Below are 22,049 nucleotides of genomic sequence, written 5' to 3'. Positions count from 1 at the left end.
TCACAGAAACAAAGAAACAAACAAAAACCCAAAACAAACAAACGGCAATGTAGAATGAGGAAACCTCAAAAGGCTAAACATGTTTATTCTTAATTTTAATTTTAAAATCCAGATTGTTCCTTTTCATCATAATTGTATTGCATCTTGCTGGCAGAAAGGAATGAGATTTAGGATACTATGCAAATGACAGCAGGTCAGCCAGAGCTTATCAAGTTCTGGGAACACTGTGGCTTCTCTTTCCTCATGTCCTCCTTTATCCTGAAAATATCTTCTGGATTAAAAATCTCATTCAATAGGTTGTATGTTTCAATATAAAAGTCTAAACTGTCAAAGTACTAAAAGAAAACACTGGCAAATCCTTTTATAATCTTGGCATGGAGAAGGACTTTGTACCTTAACATCTAGAAGCCATAATGGAAAAGATTGGTAAATCTGATTACATTAAAACAAAGCCCCTACATGGCAAATGATATATACACCATAAACAAAGTAATTTTAAAAAAGACAAACTAGGAAAATACTTGCTATTCATTCAGATGAAAAGATTATCTCCTTAATGTATAAATAGCAAGAAGTCAGTAAGAAAAAGACCAAGAATCCAATGGAAAGAAAAGGTAAAAGAGATGAACAGACACCTTATAAAAAACCAAACATCAAAATCACCAAACATATCAAAAGATGTTTAGGTCACTCACAATAAGGAAAAAGTGAAGTGTAAATACACTGAGATATCATCTTTTACCTACACAATTAGAAAAAATCCAAAGTTTAAAAGAACACTATTTTGTTGAGGCTGGGAGTGAAAAAGCACTTTCCTATATTGCCAAAGGGAGTACTCAGTAATGCCACCCCTGTTGAGATCCATTTGGTAAAATTTCTCAAAATTTAAGATGCACGTAATCCTTTGACCAACAATTTTACTTCAGAGAATTTATTCTGCAGAATATCTGCACATCTATGAAATGATTTATGTACAAGATTGTTCACTGGAGCATCGTTAGAAATGACAAAAATTGTTTATTAATAGGGACTGGTAGAATAAACTATGATACATTTACATAATGGAATACTGTGCAACTGAATAAAAGATTAAGGTAGCTCTCTATGTACTGAAAGGAAAAGATCTCCAAGATATACTGGAGAATGTATGATTGAGAACTGCATTGAAAAATGTGAGATGGACTAATTCAAAAATAATCTCATACAAAAGTGAAAATAAAAGTGTCCTAGAAAAGATAAAATGATTTCCAAGCTCCCACAGTTTTTAGCCACTGAGGTAGCCAACATTTGGGCAAATGTGGCCATATTTAGCATCACTGGGAGTCCATCACCTAGAACCATAAAATGCTTCAGATTCTTCCCTTCCTAGCTGTGTAGCATTAAAGAACAGTTGCGCCTTTCTAGCCCAATGAAGTTATTAGTAAAACCTAAAATGCCATTAAAATGTTTCAGCCATGAACTAACTTGGACAAACCCCATCTAAAAGCTGTGGTGATTCCCCATATGTTCTACTTCCCACGTGTTGAGTGAAGATCTGGTAATCCACTTGTTGCTGCATAAGAAGAAAACACATTTCTCTAGGAGTGTAAATATATGAGATTACTGAAAATAATGAGTATAATATATTCACTCATTTGATAATATTTATGAAGATTCTCAAGTGCTCAGGTGATACATTCAGTAGGCATAATATTATTAAAACAAGGCAAAATACAGCATTAGGCTGATAATGTATGTTGAATACTTGGGGATTCCTAAAATAGAAGCTAATATGAAGAATGCACTATAATTAATAGCACATTTAATAGCAGCTGCCTAATTTTTGTAAAATAAGCAACACATTTATTCACTGGTCAGAAATTATAGCACCAGTCCAACAAACTGTTTCCCCAATGGTTTCTTCATATGTGTAGTGAGTGTGCTGTCTGAACAACCTAGACATCACAGAAAAGAACAAGGGTAAAAGCTCCTAAATTTGACTCCCCCCCACCTTTTTTTTTGTCCTATTACTGTTTTGGTAAACAGATACCAAGTGACTTGTCCATTCTGTGTAAAAATTCCTTCCTCTGCACATCAGTCAGAATGGCCATCACTAAAAAGTCTACAAATAATAAATGATGGAGAGGGTGTGGAAAAGAGGGAACCCTCCTACACTGTTGTTGGGAATGTAAATCGGTGCAGCTACTAAGGAGAACAATACAGAGGTTACTTAAAAAATTAAAAATGGAGTTACCATTTGATCTAGCAATCCCACTCCTGGGCATATATTCCAGAAAAAACACTAATTTGAAAAAATACATGCATCCCAATGTTTATAGCAGCACTAATTACAACAGCCAAGACATGGAAGCAACCTAAATGTCCATTGACAGATGACTGGATACAGAAGCTGTATACACACACACACACACACACACACACACACACACACACACACACTGGAATATTACTCAGCCATAAAAAGAATGAAGTAATGCCATATGCAGCAACATGGATGGATCTAGAGATTATTATATTAAGTGAAGTAAGTCAGACAGCAAAAGACAATTATCATATGATATCACTTACATGTGGAATCTAAAAAAATAATGACACTAATCAACTTATTTACAAAACAGAAATAGACCCACAGACACAGAAACTTATGGTTACCAAAGGGGAAAGGAGGGGAGGGATTAGGAGTTTGGGATTAACATACATACACTACTATATATAGAATAAATGAACAACAACAAGGACCTACTGTATAACACAGAGAACTATATTAATATCTTATAATAACCTATACTGAAAAACAATCTGAAAAAGAATCTATGTGTATATATTCACTGAATCCCTTTGCTGCACGCCTGAAACTAACACAACATTGTAAATCGACTATACTTCAATAATTTTTTTTAAATTAAAAAATTTCTTCCTCTGGGTTCTGTTATTTATTTTAGGCAATTATTTTAAAACATGAAGGGAGGGAGGGAGGGAGTATTGATTGATTGATTGGCTCATTTTTTATTCATTAAACTCCTAATACATTCTGGGTATTCTGCTAACATTAAAGATACAAAGGTAAGGGACACAGTCCCTGCCCTCAAACGTTCCAGTCTACTGGAGAGAAAGTAAAGAAACTATCCAAATATTTATAACACAGGGTGATGCCTGCTATAGATGAATTAAGCATAAATAGCCATGGGAGAACAGAGACATGGGACCCTGACTTTTAATGAGGAGGGATGAAAAGAGACACCAGGTAGAGGTAACAAAATAAAAAAATTACAGAGCAAGGCAGAATGTTTTCCATTCAGGAAACGGCAGGTGGTTTCAGACAGAGCTCTGGGTGACATTTGGGAATAGAGGAAAAGGAGGTTTCAGAGGAGGGTAGAGCACACCCAGGTTGTGATGGAAGCCCCATATTAGGTAAGGCGAACAGGAAAGGCTGAGGCCCGGATGATGAGAAAGAGCATTCCCAGCTGAGTTCTGTACTTGTGTACAGGTAAGTCTACTCCAAGGAGTGGTTAGAGAGTGAGGGGTTCTGATTCCTGGTTGTCAGAGATGAGCAGCACTATTTCAAATCCTATTCCCCTGTCTATTACCTTATCTCTTTTGTTGTCTCTGGAACCATGGCTCTTTTCCATCAATGAATTCATTCAGTCCCTGTAATCAACTCTGATTAGTGTTGTTTAACATCAATCTTTTCTACTTTTTTTCAAAGAAAGATACCAATCAATTCCGCATACCCCTGCTTGTTAAAAGCAGCACCTCTCCTGCTGACTTACCGTTCTCTTAATCAAAAGGGCAGGAGGAAGCAGTTGGGATTCACTTTTCTTTTTTTTTCTTTCAAAGTACACAAATGTCAACTTCCTCAAGGATGTTTGGCATAGCTGAGTTCAGTCATGTAATGTACAAAGTCAGCTTGATCAAAAGGTTGCAGGCTGCCCACTGCTAAAATGGAGGGAGAAAAGGAAACCCAGGGCTCCTCTGAAGTGTGAATGAGCGCACAGGCCACCGTCACATGTGTATTTACACTGAGGACATGCTGAGCTGACAAGGGAGTTCAGGAAACATAAACCTCTATTACTACACTTCTCCATCTTCACCTTCGAAACTCTGGAGTGGCACTTTCTTCTCCTTCCTACTTTTGATGTTGTATTTAGCTAAGGACTTTCCATTTAGCTTTGTAGCAACTCCAAGTCATTGCCATTTATATGTATCTAAATAATTATTTTCACTACCAGCCCTCCAACATTTAGCTGAAAAGTATAACTGTCCTTGCCTCCCTGGACTTGAAAGTGTTAGTGCCAAGACAGGCACCAGGTTGTTGATCCATTCACTCACACATTCTCTTCCTCATTTAACAAATCAGTATCCATCACATGGCTGTCAATATGACAAACCCCTGTCAACAATTCCCCTGGAAGAAACTTCTAACAGTCAGAAGCAGAAAATAAATTTTCCAAAGAGTTTATTATCTTAGATTACACTGTAACTCAATTTGGTTTCAGAAATAGGTAACAAGTCTGTAAATAATACTTATGGACATGTCTAAATCTGCACACACATTCCCATCAAGCACAGAAGTCATCATATATGGTTATGGCCCCCCAAAAAAGTTGCAGAAGTTATTTAATATTTGGAACAATGTACAGCTGGAGTAGTTCACAAACAGCATGTTGTGCAACCTCATCATCGTTCTAATGTAAAAACTAAAGTGATGAGAAAGTGTAAGGTCACAGAGCTCTTAGTTTCAGCCAGAACTAGAATTGAAGCTCCAAATTCCTAATCTAGGGACTTTTATTTCATGATATGACCATTTATTAGGTAGGAATGATGGGCAGGAAAGAGAGGAATACAAAATCTTAAAGTTACTGACATAAAGGGACAAGGAGGGACAAGGAGAGACATGAGATGCTAAGAGATCACTGATCTAGGGAAAAGCTCTTTGACTCTCGTGAAATGCCTCTGAATTCTTGGGAAGGACATAGGAGAGGTGTACATACAGGATCATCATGTCCCATCTTCATGTGTTCTAAAAATTCTCATATATAGTAGTTTGTTTCTTCTAATCCCAATCTCCTAGCTTTTACCTCCTGCACTTTGTTTTCTATGTTTGTGAGTCTGTTTCTGTTTTGTAAATAAGTTCATTTGTATCATTTTTTAGATTCCACATATAAATGATATCATATGGTATTTGTCTTTCTCTCTCTGACATACTTCACTTAGTATGATAATCTCTAGGTCCATCTATGTGGCTGCAAATGGTATTCTTTCTTTCTTTTTTTACAGTTGAGTAGTATTCCATTGCACTATGCTGTACACCAGAAACTAACACAGCATTGTAAATCAACTATACTTCAATTAAAAAAAAAATCTCTTAGAGCAGTGTTTCTCAAACTTCCCTGATTATAGCAATCAACTATGTTTCTTATTTCAGATATAAATGCCAAGTTCACTCCATGGAAATTTCTGATTCTCTAGGTCTGGTGGGGAAGGCGGGGACCCAGACATGTGCATATTTCACAGGTGACCCTGATGACTCTTAGGATCAGGGATGTTTAGGAGATACTGTTCTAGAGAAACCTTTGCCACAGCAGCTACAAATTTCTTCATTACTAATGAACTGTCCCATTTCAACATTTCTATTGTGCCATTTTAAGCAGGTGCAAACTCTTATAGCAAACCATAAACTTATGGTTTAACATGACTTTGATACACTTACTGAGTTTTGGGCTTTTAGCAATAGCAGGTCAGATGGAGTTCTTAAGTAGCTCACTCTCACCCTCACAGAATTATTAACCTATGTATAACTCCCAGGTATCAATCCCTAATTTATTATTATTTTTTAAAAAGCCTGTACTCAGGCAACATACTTTAACTGAATATAGGGTTTCTTTTTTCCACTTTCTGTTGATCTGATTGATCAAATTACTGACTTCTACCCTATTGAAGGAGATCTTCAGAACAATCATTCTGCCTTTGTTGCACAGTAGAGATATTAACAATAATATTAAGAGGAAAGCATAACAAATGAAAAGAAGTAGGAAAAGAGAGCTCTACATCTGAACCCAGTCCCTCTCCTGTTGAGTGAAACACGTCTTACAGGGTTTGATGTATAGAAGTACATCCTTTCACATCATCTCACCCCTCTTTGATACGTCAGTCTATTTCTTTCCAACTTCTGTCTGAGACAAAACTCTTCTTGCTCTTCCACTTACCTTTTAGAAAGGCAAAATCAGGAAACTCTAAGATGAGCTCACTTCTTTTATCTTTGAATCAGACTTTTATTAAATGGATACCATGCAAACCAACCAAAACCAGAAATACTCCTGTCACTTCATTTGCAATAATTTCAGTCTTGAGGAAAATTGAATTTTTGTAGAAAAGAATGGTCCACGCCCTCTTATAAGCATGAGAGGGAGGGGCAATGACTGTACAGAACATCTGTTAATTGTGGTTGTACTGCAGTTATATTAAAAATTACACAATTAATTTCCACTATCGAATTAAACTGGTAAACGGATCCAGATTAAAAACATAAGTTTGCTCTGCTTGTTTTCCTTAGTTATATATGAAGTAATGATACATTCAGTTTGCCATCACTAGTATATTTTCACTTTGGGGGAGAAATGTCTTTTTGCTCACCAGGCATGCTCATACTGGGATGACAGAGACACGGCCAATGATGTGTATAGTTACAGGGATGTGGCTACTCCTAAAATAAGCACCTAGTTTAGTAGACTATTTCCATTAGAAACCTGAAGCACGATAATCTTTTTCCTACTGGGAGAGAGTGTGTCTCTTGAGCAGGGCAGAGGCTGAGAGGCAGCCTGCAGCTGAAATACACCTGACATGCAGAGTCCGAGAGGATCAGACGGCATCAGAACAGCGTTAGAGCCGACAGAGAGCAGAAACGTGTGGCCTCCTGAGTCACGACTGAAAGATTACAGATGGTGGGTGACCCTGGTTTTAAGAGCCCATCCTCACTGGCCACGACAACACTGGCAGTCAACATTTGCAAGGTCTCCCTAATTATGTCAGTGACCAGCGCTAGCCTCCCAGGTTTGGCTGGAACAACTAACAAGCTGCCCCTAGCCTCCTTCAGGATTCAAATGATAAAGCCACAGCAATCACAGCAGCAGCGGCAGCAACAAGAGCACAGCTTTGACCTGCAGTTCCTGCCCATCAAAGAGCTGTGCCCTGTCTGCTCCCACTGACAGGCAGATAAATACAGAGATCTGTCGGCAAGTACATATTTATGTGTATCTACAGCTCCTTCATACAGACCTATGGAGAATGCATAACAGCTTCCAGTGGTGTAACACATTCACCCACTAATGGGGTGAGACCCATTACTCACAAATGGGTGAAAAGAAGCATCAATATGCAGGTCTTAACCCCAGTTTGTGGGCAGAAACCTGTCACTCCATTGCAGGCCGATAGGTCTCCTATTCAGACAGTCCTTGTTTAATTTTCCAAACACCCTTCCTCTAAATGGTGCCACTCTATGCTGTGCAGACAGACAGGTCTGACAAGCAGAGCCATCAATTTCACATTCCCTATGCCAACCGCTGGGAAAAATTAGGCCAAGTAAGTACCTGGGATTGACTGGCTGGGGAGGCAAAAGAGTTTGGCACTTAGGAGGTATTTTCCATATCAGAACTCAGGAGGGAAACCTCACAGAGGGTTGTCTCTGTTCAAAATGCACAGAATCAAGGGATTCCAAAAATGTACACTAGTGGTCTACTGTGGGGCATATGTTATGCTGAAACTAGAAGATAAAGAGAAAAGTAAGGCATTGTCCTATCTAGCAGGAGCTCTGAGAAGGCAAGAAAAGGCAGTCACTCAAATAACCATAAGATAAAATGGGGTGCTCACCTCAGGAGTGGAATACAGCAACGTGTACACACAGTTCTTGGCCAGTAAAAAGTTGAATACAGACATGATACACTGGCCAAATTGTTACCCTTCTAGAAATGTCAGACCTATCCAGAGAAAGGCCAACTGAGTGCATGACTGATAATAATGGCACTCAGTGAAAGACAATTTAATGAGCACTGTTTCTCACAACTGAGTACCAGAATATCCTGGGGTCCCTGAGACTGCCTCAGGAGTAAGCCAGAGCTTGGGATATTCTTGACATCTCTGGCAGCGTGTACCCTGCACTGAGGTTTCCTTCTGGTGTTGATCTGGTTGAACTGAAGATGGAAGGGAGAAGATGCAGGAGAATCTATCACTATTTCAGGAGGTAGACAGTGAGAGTTAAGAACCATTTAGCTAAAACACTCCTCAAGAACCTCCCTGAGCGGATCAGTACTCTGTGATGTGCTGGATTTCCCACAGAGTCTCGTTTATTAGCAACTCTAAGCATGAACACAAAGAAGTCTATGTGTCCCCTGAATTTATACCCCAAGCAATCAAACTTTGATAGCATATTATGTTCAGGAATATATTATAATAAAGCCCACTCTTGTTGGAGGCTTACGTGAGTGTGAAGGTCCTGTCTCCAATCTGGTCCTGCCTTATAAGTAGTGACGGACTTCACCAAAATCAAATAAAAAAGCAAAAAGGATCCCACATTTAGGAGATATCTTTCAGTTAAAATTATGGTTATGAGGGACTAGGGTTACAGTTGGTAGGAAAGAGACATGGAGAGTGCAGTCAGTGTTTCCTGAAATGTCCATTTTTTATCTCCACTGTCATGACTGTATTTGAGTTTTGGTTGCTCTCCACCTGAATGACTGCAATTGCCTCTCAGCTGGCATCTCTGACTAGTCTCAACCCCACAAACCACCCTGCACACTGTGGCCAGGTGGACTCTTAAAACACCACTTTCATTATTTTTGCTTGTCTCTCTAAAATGTGTCAATTATTCAGCCAGCCCTTACTGAGTTCTAACTGTATGACAGCGATTGTTCTCATTATCCACAAAGCATACATTTTTTTTGTATATACCATTTCATTTATTCATCTATCAGACAATGAGCATTTGAGTTCTTTCACTTATTGGCTATTATTAATAATACTGCTATGAGTATTCATGTACATGTTTTATACGGACATACACTTTCCTTTCTTTTGAATAATATACCTAGAAACACAAAGAATACATTTTGTACTCCACTTGCCTTTTCAAATTCATATCCTAATATTCACCAAAATGGATCTCATTTCTAATTTCATTACTTTCTGTGCATATCACCTTCACTCCCATTGCTGTGCCTTCAGGTCAAAATTTTTCTTCATTCCCCCTACTTCCCTGTTTTCTGATACCACACCATCACATTCCAGTTTTCCTTCTCTCCAAAAGACCCTTTTTCCTTCATCCTTCAATGCCCAACTTTTTCATCAACAGCTAGAGTTCTCTCTCTTCTATCAAGCCTTCCACACGCCATTAGAAGCCACCCTGATGTGAATTCTTATAAGCACGCACTGCCTTTCCTTACTGCTTGTTTTAGTGCATAATAACAGACTAGTAATTTCCACCTAATTAGTTTTAGGATCTAATTACTAACTCTCTACAATAAGGCTATATAAACTAGAAGCTCCTTGTAAGCAGGTATTGTCTTTGATAATAGTAACACTGTTAACTATTGTGACAAATACTAATTAAGTTTAGCATCATACTTGTTTCTGTATTTAAATTGGCCCTCTTCTCTTCTTTTTAAAAAAATCTTTTCTCCCTTTTTCAGAAAAGCACCTCCCCCAATAAAAAGTGACAATAAAGGGCACACAATAAATATATCAACATGTGATGGTCAGTGGTTTTGACCAGCTGCAACAAGGTGGGATTTTATTGTTAGTTCCTCTCACTTTCACATGTGATATTTACTGCTAGACATACTCTACACTAATGCCAACATTTCCCAATTAAATTTTACATTAATTAAGCTTTTGGATGTTGTTAGTACTAGCCTAGGGGTAGAACAGGTATAGGGCAACTGAGACCAGGTTCAGGATATCAGATCTCTGATGTTTATCAAGGAGCTAAGATAAGGACCATTGTGGAGGCATAACAAATGGCCCAACACATGGTCTGCCAACGTGGTTGAATGCTGCTTCTTTCAGATCAGGCTTGATATCAGCTTTCACTTACTTACTATTGATATAAGCATATTTTTCTCAAAATACAATAAATATAGAAAGGGGTATGTGAATAACATGGTATGAAGATCAAAGTTAAGGTTAGGACCAAGGGCATCAGATGAAAACGCAAATGGATAATAAATCACTCGTAAGATTAAAGTTCAAATTTCAAATGGGAAGAAGGCACAGGCAGAGGAATAAGAAACACAGTTCTAAGGGTAGTGTTCGTGGTTTCACAAAGGAAGAGATGGAGCAGATAGGAGGGTAGTCCTACTATACTGACTGGATTTCAGAGTTGAGAGTTTCAAATCAGGCAATGAGAGAAAACTAACTAGCAGAGTTTGGACTGGAAGACAGAATAATAACTAGGGATAGTGAACACAGTGGCCTAGGTGGACAATGAGGTTAGCATTTAGAATATCAGGTAGCCAGGACTACGACCTAAATGAAGGGGCTGAAAATAGAAGAACACTCATTCATTAGTTTACTCATTTACCCTACATTTATTTATTATGCTCAAACTACCATGGTGAAACCATCAATAGATAGGACTAGATCATGCTTAACAGAATTTATAGTTTAGGAAGGACTTAAGCAATGAGATGAGAACAACCAGAGTGAGTAGGTAACAGGAGTGAGGCCCAGCCACTGAACAGTTCTGCATCAAGTATTTGGAACCAGTGTAAAGGCTGAACATAGCAGCAAATCCACCTCATCTAAAGCATGGTGTCCTTATATGTTCTCTACTTAGGAAGACATTGAAATTAACATATAGGTGAGGTTTAAGCCCACAGCTGGAGGAAGCAGGCATTGCTGGGTGGATGGGGTGTGGGCTTGTCTTCGTGTGTGTGTATGTGTATGCACACACGTGTGTAGGTTTTTCCCTAATGGATATTAACCAAAACGCTACAGCACAGGAATAAGTGATGAAGAGGAGGTTGATAATGGTGATTATAATAGCAGCTAATGTTTATTGATTGATATATTATTACTTTGCCAAGTATTGGTTTAAATCCTCTACATTTATTAGGTCATTTACTCCCAGAGTGATTTATCATGAAGGTATCATCATCATCCCCATTTTGCATATGAAGAAACGGAGGCACAAGAATTAAATAGCTTTCCCAAGGTCACACAGTTAGTAAGTGGTAGAACCCAGAGAGTCTGCCCCCTTATCACTGCTCTGCTTCCTAAATCCAGGAGAACAATAGGCGAGTTGTATTTCCTCATGTCAGGGCTTATCAATGTCTACATAATTTTTTTTTTACACTCCCATGGATATAAATTATTTGAGGATAGATACTCTTTCTAGAGCAGTAGCACCTCTCAGAAATGTGACAATGGCAAACTATGTTGCTCAGGAATATAATGAAAATATCATGGTAACAGATGAGAGCGATTCAGCTGTTACAGACCTTAATTTTTCTTGGCTCATCTTTTAAAAAAAATTTTTATTGAAGTGTAGTTGATTTACAATGTTAGGTTCAGGTGTACAGGAAAGTGATTCAGTTATATATATACATATTCTTTTTTGGATTCTTTTCCATTATAGGTTATTATAAGATATTGAATATAGTTTCTTCTGCTATACAGTAGGTCCTTGTTGTTTATCTATTTTATATATAGTAATGTGTGTCTGTTAATCCCCGATCCCTAATTTATCCCTCCCTGCCCTTTCCCCTTTGGTAACTATAATTTGTTTTCTATGTCTGTGAGCTTATAGACCTTAATTTTAATCACAATATTTAAGCAATAAAGAAACATTGTGATGAAGCAGTAGAACAATGGACAGGCTAATGTGGAAAGTAAAAACTTTAGTCTCAGTCAGCCACTAATTGTGAGTCTAGCTCTCTGCCTCTCCATCCTCCATTCCTCTACAAGGTGACATAAGGGTGAATAAGATGACTCTAAAATGCATTTACCTTATGAGGAGTCATAAGTTCTATTACTACTGTGATTTTCCGAACCATGATAATTCTGCTGGGATTTCTAATTAAGACAGTATGTAGACAGGTGACTCCCAAGGCCAGGAAAGACAGAGACTAAGTGAAATATCATCCATAATGACTGAATGAGTTTGAACTCTAGTGTCCAATTTTGTAGTATTCTCTCTCGACGAAGTTGGTTGTTAATGTAGGGGCATGAACATTTTCATTACAAACCAAAGAGAAACATATGTTGCTTTGAATCTTTCCTTGTTGGTCTCCTGAAGTCATTTCCAAAGCATCATCTGATAAATACTATTCGACAAATTGCAATTTTATTACTGTTATTTTCCTTAGAACATTAACATTCAAGACAATTACTATGGCTTCCAATTTTCAGCTGGACTATGTCTCAGGACAGAATGGGAATCATTTAGGGGTTCTAGGGACTCCTTTAGACATCTAGGGAATCAGTTTTGTAAGGCACTGCATAACTTGTTCCTTACTGCATATTATTCTAAGACTATCCAGTACTGGCATTTTCACAAGAGAACATGGGTCAAGGTGAAGAGAGGAAAGAATGGGGCAAGCACTTATAAGCTGTGAACTCTGATGGACAGGTAAGTCTAAAAGTCCCTACTGTTCTAGTCACAACAGGTTGGTAGACTCTGACCTTAAACGGAGTAGAGAATGTCTTCAAGCAGGAAAACAAGAACACCTATATTATGAACTTGTTGGGGGTTTCTGGCCCCTTTTCACATTTGACCTTCAATGAATAATATAACTGCTTTTAGCCCTTATCCTAGACCAGCTGCAAAGGTGACAGATACCTGTCATATTTTAGGACAGCTTATCTCCTCAGCCCCTGGAGTGATTGAGTATTTATAGACACAAAGACAGAAACATAAAACACATATGTATAGGCAGGAGTCTGTTGGAGGTGGCGATTAGGACGAGGCAGTAATTTTAGCTTGAGTTCCTATGACTTAAATAGCCACTTGAGCTCTGCTCTTGCAGTTTACGATGTCAATAGAACCCCTAAATGAAATTACAGCCTTCTGATACGCAGCAGGATATCCTTTCTTTGCCATGCAATGTACACGGCCAGGAGAAATTGCTCTGTATATGGAGTTTCACTAAAGCAGAATTTATCATAAGGCTGCTCTGCTAAAATATCATTATGCTGTTATTCACTGGATAACACATCTAATGACTCGGGGTGCACTTGATAGCCATGTTTCAGTGAACACAGACGCACGCCCTGATGTGAACTGGGCACTCCAGTGCTTCAAAGCGCTATCGATTTCAATTCTACCATAATTTACACCTGGCTTGTTTTGCCAATAGCTTGAACCCATGCTAACACTGGAACAGACACATACAAGTATTAGAGAAATCAGAAATGAACTGTATAGCAAAATACATGCAGCAAACTTCAGGATTCTGCTTTTGTAATCTCCCTTAATGTTCATCAAACACTCTGCACTATTTTCTGTTATGCTTGGGCATTTTCTCTGTTAGCACTGTCCCATGGTTGGTGATGATAATAATAATAATAGCCTCTTATATTTATACAGACTGTTGGTACTTCCAGGGCAGGATGTGGGCACCAGTCTTCGTGGTTCCTCCACCATCTAGCACAATGGCTGGCACATAAGAGTTGCTCAAAATAATCTTCTCTAAGATGCCTTTTCCTCTCTCTGTTCCATAAATGTGGTTTATTCCAAGGATCTGCTCCCTTTTGCTTTCTATCAATACATTTCCCTTGAGAAAAGTCCACTCAGTAATTTTAACTATTACCCTGATGCTGACGATCCAGATGACTGCCAGACTTCTCTTTATCCCTGACCTCTCTCCAGGTTCCTGAGAAAATCCAACAGCCTCCCAGGCAGAGGCCCTGATGCTTCCCAGCATCTCACAGTTAACACATTCAAAAACAAATTCATCATCTTCCCCCAGCCTACAGAACCTATTCCTCCTCCTCATAGCCTTTCTTGCTTAGTTGTACAAGGCAGAAACCTGGGAGCAATCCAAAATTCCTTCTTCTCTTGATGCCCAGCTCAAAGGTTATTAAATTGTGTCCATTCCGCCTCTTATCTCTCGAACGTGTCTCCTCCTCTCTATTCCCATAGTTATTGTCCTAGTTCAGGGCTTCATTGTGTTCTGTCTGAACAATTTTAGTTGCCTCCTAACTCATTTTTCTGTCTCTATTCTCCCATTCCTCCAATCTATCCTCCACCCTGCTGCAAGAGTGATCTTCCATAACACAATTTGATCATTAACCTTCTCCACTTAAAACCATTCAATGGCTCCCCAAATGCCACATGATGATAAAACTTCTTTGCGTGGCAATCAAAGCCCAACATGATTGTTCCCTGCCTACATCTATAGCATCATTTCTCCACACTCCTCCACTAAACATAAGTGATACTGGTCCCCAACTCTGCCATGCTGTTTCCTATTTAAGTGCCTTTGCCCCTGCTGGTCTCCTTTCTGAATGCTCTTCCTCACCCTGACCATCTGGGAAAATTCTTCAAGGCCCAGCACGGACTTATTAGCTCTTCTGTGAAGCCTTCCCTGACCCTCTGCCGCAAGGTAAGTTCAGGTAAACAGTCACTATTATGTGCCTCGAAGGTTCCTCGAGCATCCTTAAATTACGTTACTTAGCATATGATGTTATCACAACTTGTTTCCCAACCTGTGTCTCCACCAGCGAGCAACATGAGGTCACGTCTTCTCATGTTTGTACTGTCAATGACAAAGCCAACACCTTTACAACAGCATATAAAGGCCTACCTGCTCAGGCCCCTACTGCCTCCCCTGCCTCATCTACCACTCCCCTGCTCACCCACTCTGATCCTGCCACAAAGATTCCCTTGTTACCAAACTTGCCCCATACATTCCTGTCCAGGGCCTTTGCACTTGATGATTTCAGGCCAGAAATGCTCTTACCCAGACATCCACAAAACCTGCTTCTTCACCTTTCTCAAATGTTGTCCTCTTGGTGAGGCATTCACACTTCATCCAGTTTGAAATTGTAGTCTCATCCCTGACACACGCGCGCACACACACATGCACACTCTGTCTCCATCTCTGTTTCTCTTTCTTCTTTCACTTTTCTCCATAGCACTTATCACTATCTAACACACCATAAATTTTACATATGTACCTGTTTGTCGTCTTTCTCCTCTGCCCAAAAAGTATTATGAGAATAGAGACTTCTGTTTGTTTTGTTTACTGTAGTAATCCCAGACCTCGGAAAAGTGTCAGGTGCACAGTATGTGCAACTTAATAAATATTTGTTAATAAATGAATCAATCTTTAGCTTCTAGAATAATACCTGACACAGATACGGATTTTAAAATGTCTCTTGCATTAATAAATAAGTAAATGAATGAATGAATGTTAAATCCGTGTTTAATGAATGTAATGAAGAGACAATTTTTATAATTGGATCCTTATAACAATGCTGATAAATAAGTTCAATGGGTACTGTTCTCCTCACTAGACAGATGAAGTAGATGAGTAAGGTTAGGAGCCCAAATTAAGGATATATGGATAGTTTAATTCTCTGCCCTCTGTTCCTGGTGTACCTCTAACATTTACTACACTATTTTGGTTCCTTTTGACTAGGAAGGCAATTAACAGGAGACGCAAGGTGCTAACACTTTTTATTACAATTTGTGTCTTTTCTTATTAGAGGCTTTTCATAAAACAGATCCTTTTCTTTCATTTTCAAAAGTGGATTAGGCACTCATACAATTTTGCCCCTCAGAGTGGTTTGTACATCACCACCCAAGAGGACATCATGCTACAAATCCTGCCAGAATGAACTGGAAGGTGAGTGTAGCATTTGTAGCTTGAGAATGAACGGGTTGTTTGGTGCCAAGTTTGTGCTAATGGAGATGTCCTCTATGTGTTAACACCCAAAGGAGAACAAATTTAACAACAAAACATTTCAGTTTTTGGCATGTCTGTGGAGAGTTAACTTTCCATTGTTCAAGGGTTAATTATCCATTATGTGAATCACTTCTCTTTCTCCCTCTGGCTGCTCACATCTAGGATTTCAGTTTACTAGAGGATAAATAGGAAAAATAAAAAGAGAAGGAAATAAAACTAGTACATTTCATTTATATATATTAGAAGCTCCAGAAAAGAATTCAGTGTAGGAGACAGAATTAGATGTAGTTTGGGGATTGCCAAGTGGATTGACCATTGATAAAAAAATGTAATTAAATTTTATAAAACATTTTGACTTTTTAAAATTATTGTTTCTTTAGGTTAGTTTGTAGTATATGAAGCTAGTCTCTGGATATTATTTATGTCAGCAGGGTACCATTTAGGGTGCTGGAATGGGCCCCTCTCCTCCAATGTGTCCACAGCACCAAATGTGCCTTCTTATGCTCCAGTTAACTGATTGCAGAAGCACTAAAAGATCCCACCAATTTCTTTACTCAGAGAAACAACTGCACTTGGCTATTTTCAGCTATTATTTGCCTAAAACAGGGCATTTAATTAGTGCTTGTTAAGATAGTAGAAATGATTTGGCTGCCTGTCCTCTTGCCCCTCTCTTTATTGTGCTTTCTGCCCCACCCTTCTCCTTTCTAGTTCACAGGCTTTTGTAGCCAGTCTTCATGCCTTTTCACATCTGACATCAGCCTAAGCTCCTTGGATGGTTGAGTTTGAGGAAAGGAAGAACCACTGATTGAGTGTAAGTAAGTACTGACAAGCTGCAGAAGCCATTGGTCAATATGATACATTATGGGCAAGTCTGGTAATTTCATACTGTAGGAGCAGACCAACCTGGGTATGTGGCCACCCTCAGGAGTCTTGGAAAATGAATGGAGCTACTGCAAGCTCAAGATATGCCCCATCAGAAATTACCTGGACATTGTGGAGATTAGAAAAGCTACCTTGGCAAATGACTGGAGATGCTGTTAGCTAGTTGGAAGATCTAATATGGGAGTTTAGGGGGTTCAGATATAGAAGAATCTATTGATGTGTTTTCTGGGCATATTTCTTTCTTATGATAAGCAAGACATTCATTGTCAATGCACTGACTTACAGATATCCATTTATCCATTCATTCATTCATAATCACCCTATTCACTGATCCTCCATTGAGATTAAGGCAATTTGACTTTGGCTTGACAAAGTACCTGCCTTCTAACCACTTGTAGTTTCATATATACAAAAAAAAATGGTACATGATAAGTGCCAAATGAAAGCTATAGATTTTTTAAATGCTATTAATGTCAGAAGAGGAAGTTTTACTTTTAGTTTGGGTTATTATGGAAAGCTTCAAAGAAGAAAAGTGTGACTTGACAAGGATATGCCTTAGCTGGATACTTGAAAAGGTATCTGGAAAATTGTAGTTGCTGATGCTGATATGTAAATACAGCATCAAAGTATTTAATGTACAGCTAAATAGCTGAGAAACTAGAATAAACTGGGTCATTTGTATATAAATTCATTCTTACAAAGAAAGTAAATAATTAAATATATTCTCAATTCTAAGATAATTAACAGCAATTTAATCTCTTTCTACTTAATTTTAAACTACTTTATACATATAGTAAATAATATTTTGAAGTTGTGCATAATAGAATTTAGGTTCATAATCTAACATGTATATTTGATGAAGGATAATTACCAATCTTATCAGCTAACCAAATCTTACCTTTTGAAGATACTGTTCATAAATATTTGTGTAAATTTTCTGTGTTGTCAGTGTGATAAAATGTCAGCTATATTTCACTCGTGGTTTTATTGAATTCAAAGGCAAGTAACCCTAGCTAGCATTTGTTCCTATTTTTAATAGCTGAATATAAGTATTCACAAAATAACACACATACACAATTGTGTGATACAATGAATTAATGCCTTCTTCCTAACTTTTAAGACTACGTAATTTTTTCAAAGACATCAGATGAATATCAAAAGCATTTCTACATAAATAAAAAAGAATGATTTCTTATTGGGGCAATCATAATTCTGTTACTTAGCAATGTCATTTGTGTCTAATTGTGACTGCCTAATTTAATGAATTTAACATATAGGAAATACTTACAGATAAAATGTGCATGCAAGAAAATATACACTTTGTAACATGCATCTTCCGAAATGAAATCAGAATTTGGGAGATGAGCACTGGAAGATAGAATCATTGACAGTACACTATGAAGGTTTATAACATAGGTATTGAAGAAATCAAGTAATATTAATACAGGCATTTAAACAGAAGAAATGTGTATCATTATCCTGCATTTCTATCAAAGGCACTGATCAAATTCTGACTTATAAATTCTAACTTAGCCATGGAATTCTTCCACAGCCACGTGGAACTCCAGATCTTGGCAACAATAAAGAAAACTTCTCTGGCAGGTTGTATTTTTAAAATGTCATCACTTGGGATATACCCTTAGATACTGTGTTTACCTATTTTTCACTTAAAGATGCTTATGAAAGATTTCAATAATAAAATATTTTCAAAGTGTTAGAGACCCAATTTGCCCTTACTGTAGTCCTAATAGACATCACCCCTACCAGAGATTAACAGACAATTCTCCTGGGAGTCTGTACAGCCTGAGTGTTGAAGGAACTGAGGAAGGAACAACCTCATATAGGTCTTGGCAGTAATGGGGTAAAAACTAGTTAGATTTTTTTATATCATACTTTAAAAAAATTTAACACCATTCTGCCATTCAACTTCTTTCTTTAGAAAATAAGGGAACTAATGGAAAATCCCCAAGAAACATTACACATACAAGTAGTATGGTCACAACCAACATGGCCTGACTGAAACAGGCAAGTTTGGCCATTATATACCATTAAACTTTCAGCACGCTGGTCCTAATAAAACTCTGAGACTGCCTCCTATCATGATGACAGCTCAGGAATCTGATGTGCCTCACAAACTATAGAACCTGTGAAAGAAAGCTGACTCTTTGTGCTAAAGGTCACTGATGGACCCTGATGAAGCTGTAGGGAAAGTGGGACCACATAAACACTGGTGAGTCCTATGGCTAAGAACCTGAATCGCCCAGAGTAGCAAACAAAATTCCAAAGCTAAGTACCAATGTAACATGTTGGACGACTGCACCAGCTTGGACAAGAGTACACACCACAGGCACACACAGTACACATCTGGTTAAATGTAAAATCAACTATTGCTAAAGCATTTTCAACTTTTAGGAGGAATCTACTGGCAATGTGTTAATAGCAAGAAAAACTAAAACAATAAAATAGCATCTCTTTCCAAATATTTAAGAACATCGAGTAAGTGCCCCTTAGGCTGGGTTGTGGTTCCTGGAAGTTTTAGCCTATGAGAACCATATTGGGGACATCAAAGACTCCTCCCTCTCTCCAAAGAGCAATTCACTTCAGATGCTGCCACACAGTCAAATACTTTTATGGCCACCATGTTTTTTTGTTTTTTGTTTTTTCCACTCTTAATATTTTGGAACATGCTGGATTCTTGAAATTGGAAAGAAGACAAGAAAACACAGTAAGATCAAATACCTCTGAAAGATCAACCAAGTAGAGGCCTGATGGTAAGAAATAAATATGCATTCGACCGAAATTCCACTTCCAGGGAAAGTGCAAGTTATTAACAAGGACATGGAAGGCACATATTGGCACCAAAAGCTGGTCTGTTGACTCCTCTGCTAGTCTCATATCAGACAGGATGCAACCACCCCCATTCCATTCCTTCGACAACTTCTCAGAGCACACTCAATCAGCGTCTCTTATATTGAGGACAAGACTATATTTGGGTTTAATACTGTGAGGACAGTCATCTAGTTTTCCTATGTCAGGATGATAAATTTCCCCGGAACCAAATAAGGATTCTCCTTGCATTCTTCTGTTCGATACCATGAAGGCAGAAGAATAAAGAGGGTGTGACAAATAAAATTTTCCAAAGGTCAGGTGGGAGGAGTTTCCCTAACATTTAAAACAACCAGTTCTTCGAAAAATAATCGTTAGAAGCACAGTATTAGCAATATTCTTTTGCTAGGCATCTACTTTTTTCTTGCTTAGCTGGGTACGTTAAGTATTCTGAGCATAACGTAAATGCCCTGAATAGAGATGCATGAAAAGTTGGTAGAGAGAAACTCCAAGCGAACGGTGAATCCCACTTTCACTTCTCCCTCTCACCACCTCGATACTACCTCCCCACCCCACTCACTCACCTATCTTCCTCCTCCCACAAGCGTGTTTGCTAGGCATGTCAAGGCTGACATCCATCGGTGGCAGCATGAAACCTATGCCTGCAGGCTCCTCCTGCGCACAGACTCAAGGCTCAGCCATTGTCCACAGAGTGCTCTCAGCTGTGCATAGTAAAAGCTTCATCAGGCCGTTGGATTGTTTGGTAGCTTTTAAAAAAAAAAACTGCATTTTTTTTTCCTTTTTAAAAACACTCGTTATTTCCTGACTGCCTCAGAGACACCAAGAATAGAATCCTTGACACATCAAATTCTGGATCCTCACCACTCACCAGGACTGTGGTTCCTGATCCAAGGAGTGTCGACTGAGAGTCAGCACAGTCTGTTGAGAGTGTCCAGGCCTGGCTGCTAAGCGCCCTGCTCTGAGCAGTCTGTCGAGCTCACAGTGTTCCAGAGTGCTGAAGCACAGAAACTGGGGAGGGGAGGTGGAAGGAAAATCACTGGAGCCTCTTACGATCTAACTTCCACTAACTGAGAGGAAATGTCTTATAAATAAACAACAGCAAGAGAAACAAAAAAAAAAAAAAACCCCATCCCGTCCTGCCAGAGGAATGTACATTATTGTCTCCCGACGGAAAACTTTACACCACACCAGAATGCAGCCATGTCTCCTGAAACTACCTCCCTCAAAACAGAAAGGAAAAGAGAATCAAAAAGAAAAGGAGAACGAAAAAAGAGTTTTTTTATCCCCTCGAATTCTGTTGGGAAGTTCATGTGAGTTCCCAGGAGACAAACTAAACTAAGCAGTTTCAGCAGTTGTCACTGTTCAAGGGTTTCTTGTGGAGGCTGCTTATTAGCAAAATTTCATTTCTGCCCAGATCACTGCTGTGCCATCCGGACATTTTCAGAAGGGAAGTTCAGGGAAGGGGGGGGGGAGGGTGCGATTGTGGAGGAGAGGAAGAAGAGAGGACAAAGGAACATTCCTGATGAACCGGAATGCCCTAGACACGGCCATGAGAAAGCCAGCCCCCGCCCGCCACCCCACTGCTGCTTGTTGAGGACTTGGTGATGCGGTGTGTTTAATCTACTTACTCTTTCTGCTCGGGAGGCTGAGGTTCCTACATTTCCAGCTCATGCTGGACTGTACCGTAAGCAACAAGTGAAATGAGTTCAGTGATCTCATTCTAGTCCTTCGACTCCTGTCCACATCGCTAAGCGACTGCACAGCTTGGCACAGGCCAGGATGAGTCAGCAGTCTCTGGTCATGAGAGGCCAGGCCTGGAATAGCAGGGGGTGGCGGGGTTAGGTCAGGAGTAAAATGAAGCAGAAAGGCCGTCTAGATGGCAGGGCTCAGCTCTGCAATTCACGGAGATACAGCAGGTCAAAGTGAAAGAGGCTCATCTGCTCTGGGGTGAAGATTGCAGGATTGTAGAAAAAGGAGCAGCAAGGGAAAACTTAGAACAGCTGCCTACCAAACATAGCAAGAACAAATTAGAGTACCACAGGCAGAAAAAGAGGGCACTGGTAGAGCCCTGGAGGAGAAAAGATGCTCATTAAGATCTCTGGAACATCTTTTTTCCCCATGTGCTCCTGAACTTGATTTAAGAAGCAGTGGTCACCAATCCTGGTATTTTGGTATTGCTTTCCCAATTTGGTAAGTAGCCAAACATACAAATAAAAGCAAAGCACTACATTAAACAGCAAGAGGAACCCTCATAGTCCATAAAATAATATAGTTATAAGTAAAAGCCTAATGTCTCAGAGATGTACATTTGGGTCAGTAGTGTCCTTGTACAGCCTGCAAAATACTGGCCACAAAATGGTTAAAGGGAAGCACTCCTTAAATTGAGCTTGGGTGTCGGTAGAGAAGAGCTAAGAGAAAAGA

The 22,049-nt window shown here is 39.0% G+C and overlaps 1 protein-coding gene across 24 annotated transcripts in view; it reads right to left on the bottom strand.

Moving 5' to 3' along the window:
- Positions 1 to 22,049, bottom strand: part of ZBTB20 (zinc finger and BTB domain containing 20) — a 730,245-nt gene that overhangs the window by 240,577 nt on the left and 467,619 nt on the right. The window contains exon 1 of one of the 24 annotated variants that reach the window (XM_072964906.1): positions 18,070 to 18,140. The exons of the other annotated variants lie outside the window; for them this stretch is intronic. The gene's annotated coding sequence lies outside the window, so the exon portion shown is untranslated. Of the gene's footprint in view, positions 1 to 18,069; positions 18,141 to 22,049 lie in introns of those variants that run through there. 24 annotated transcript variants of the gene reach the window in all.

This window comes from Vicugna pacos, chromosome 1 (assembly GCF_048564905.1).
Source record: "Vicugna pacos chromosome 1, VicPac4, whole genome shotgun sequence".
Taxonomy (NCBI): Eukaryota; Metazoa; Chordata; class Mammalia; order Artiodactyla; family Camelidae; genus Vicugna; species Vicugna pacos.
Note: the sequence above shows the minus strand (reverse complement) of the source record. Positions and strands in the feature narration are given on the sequence as shown.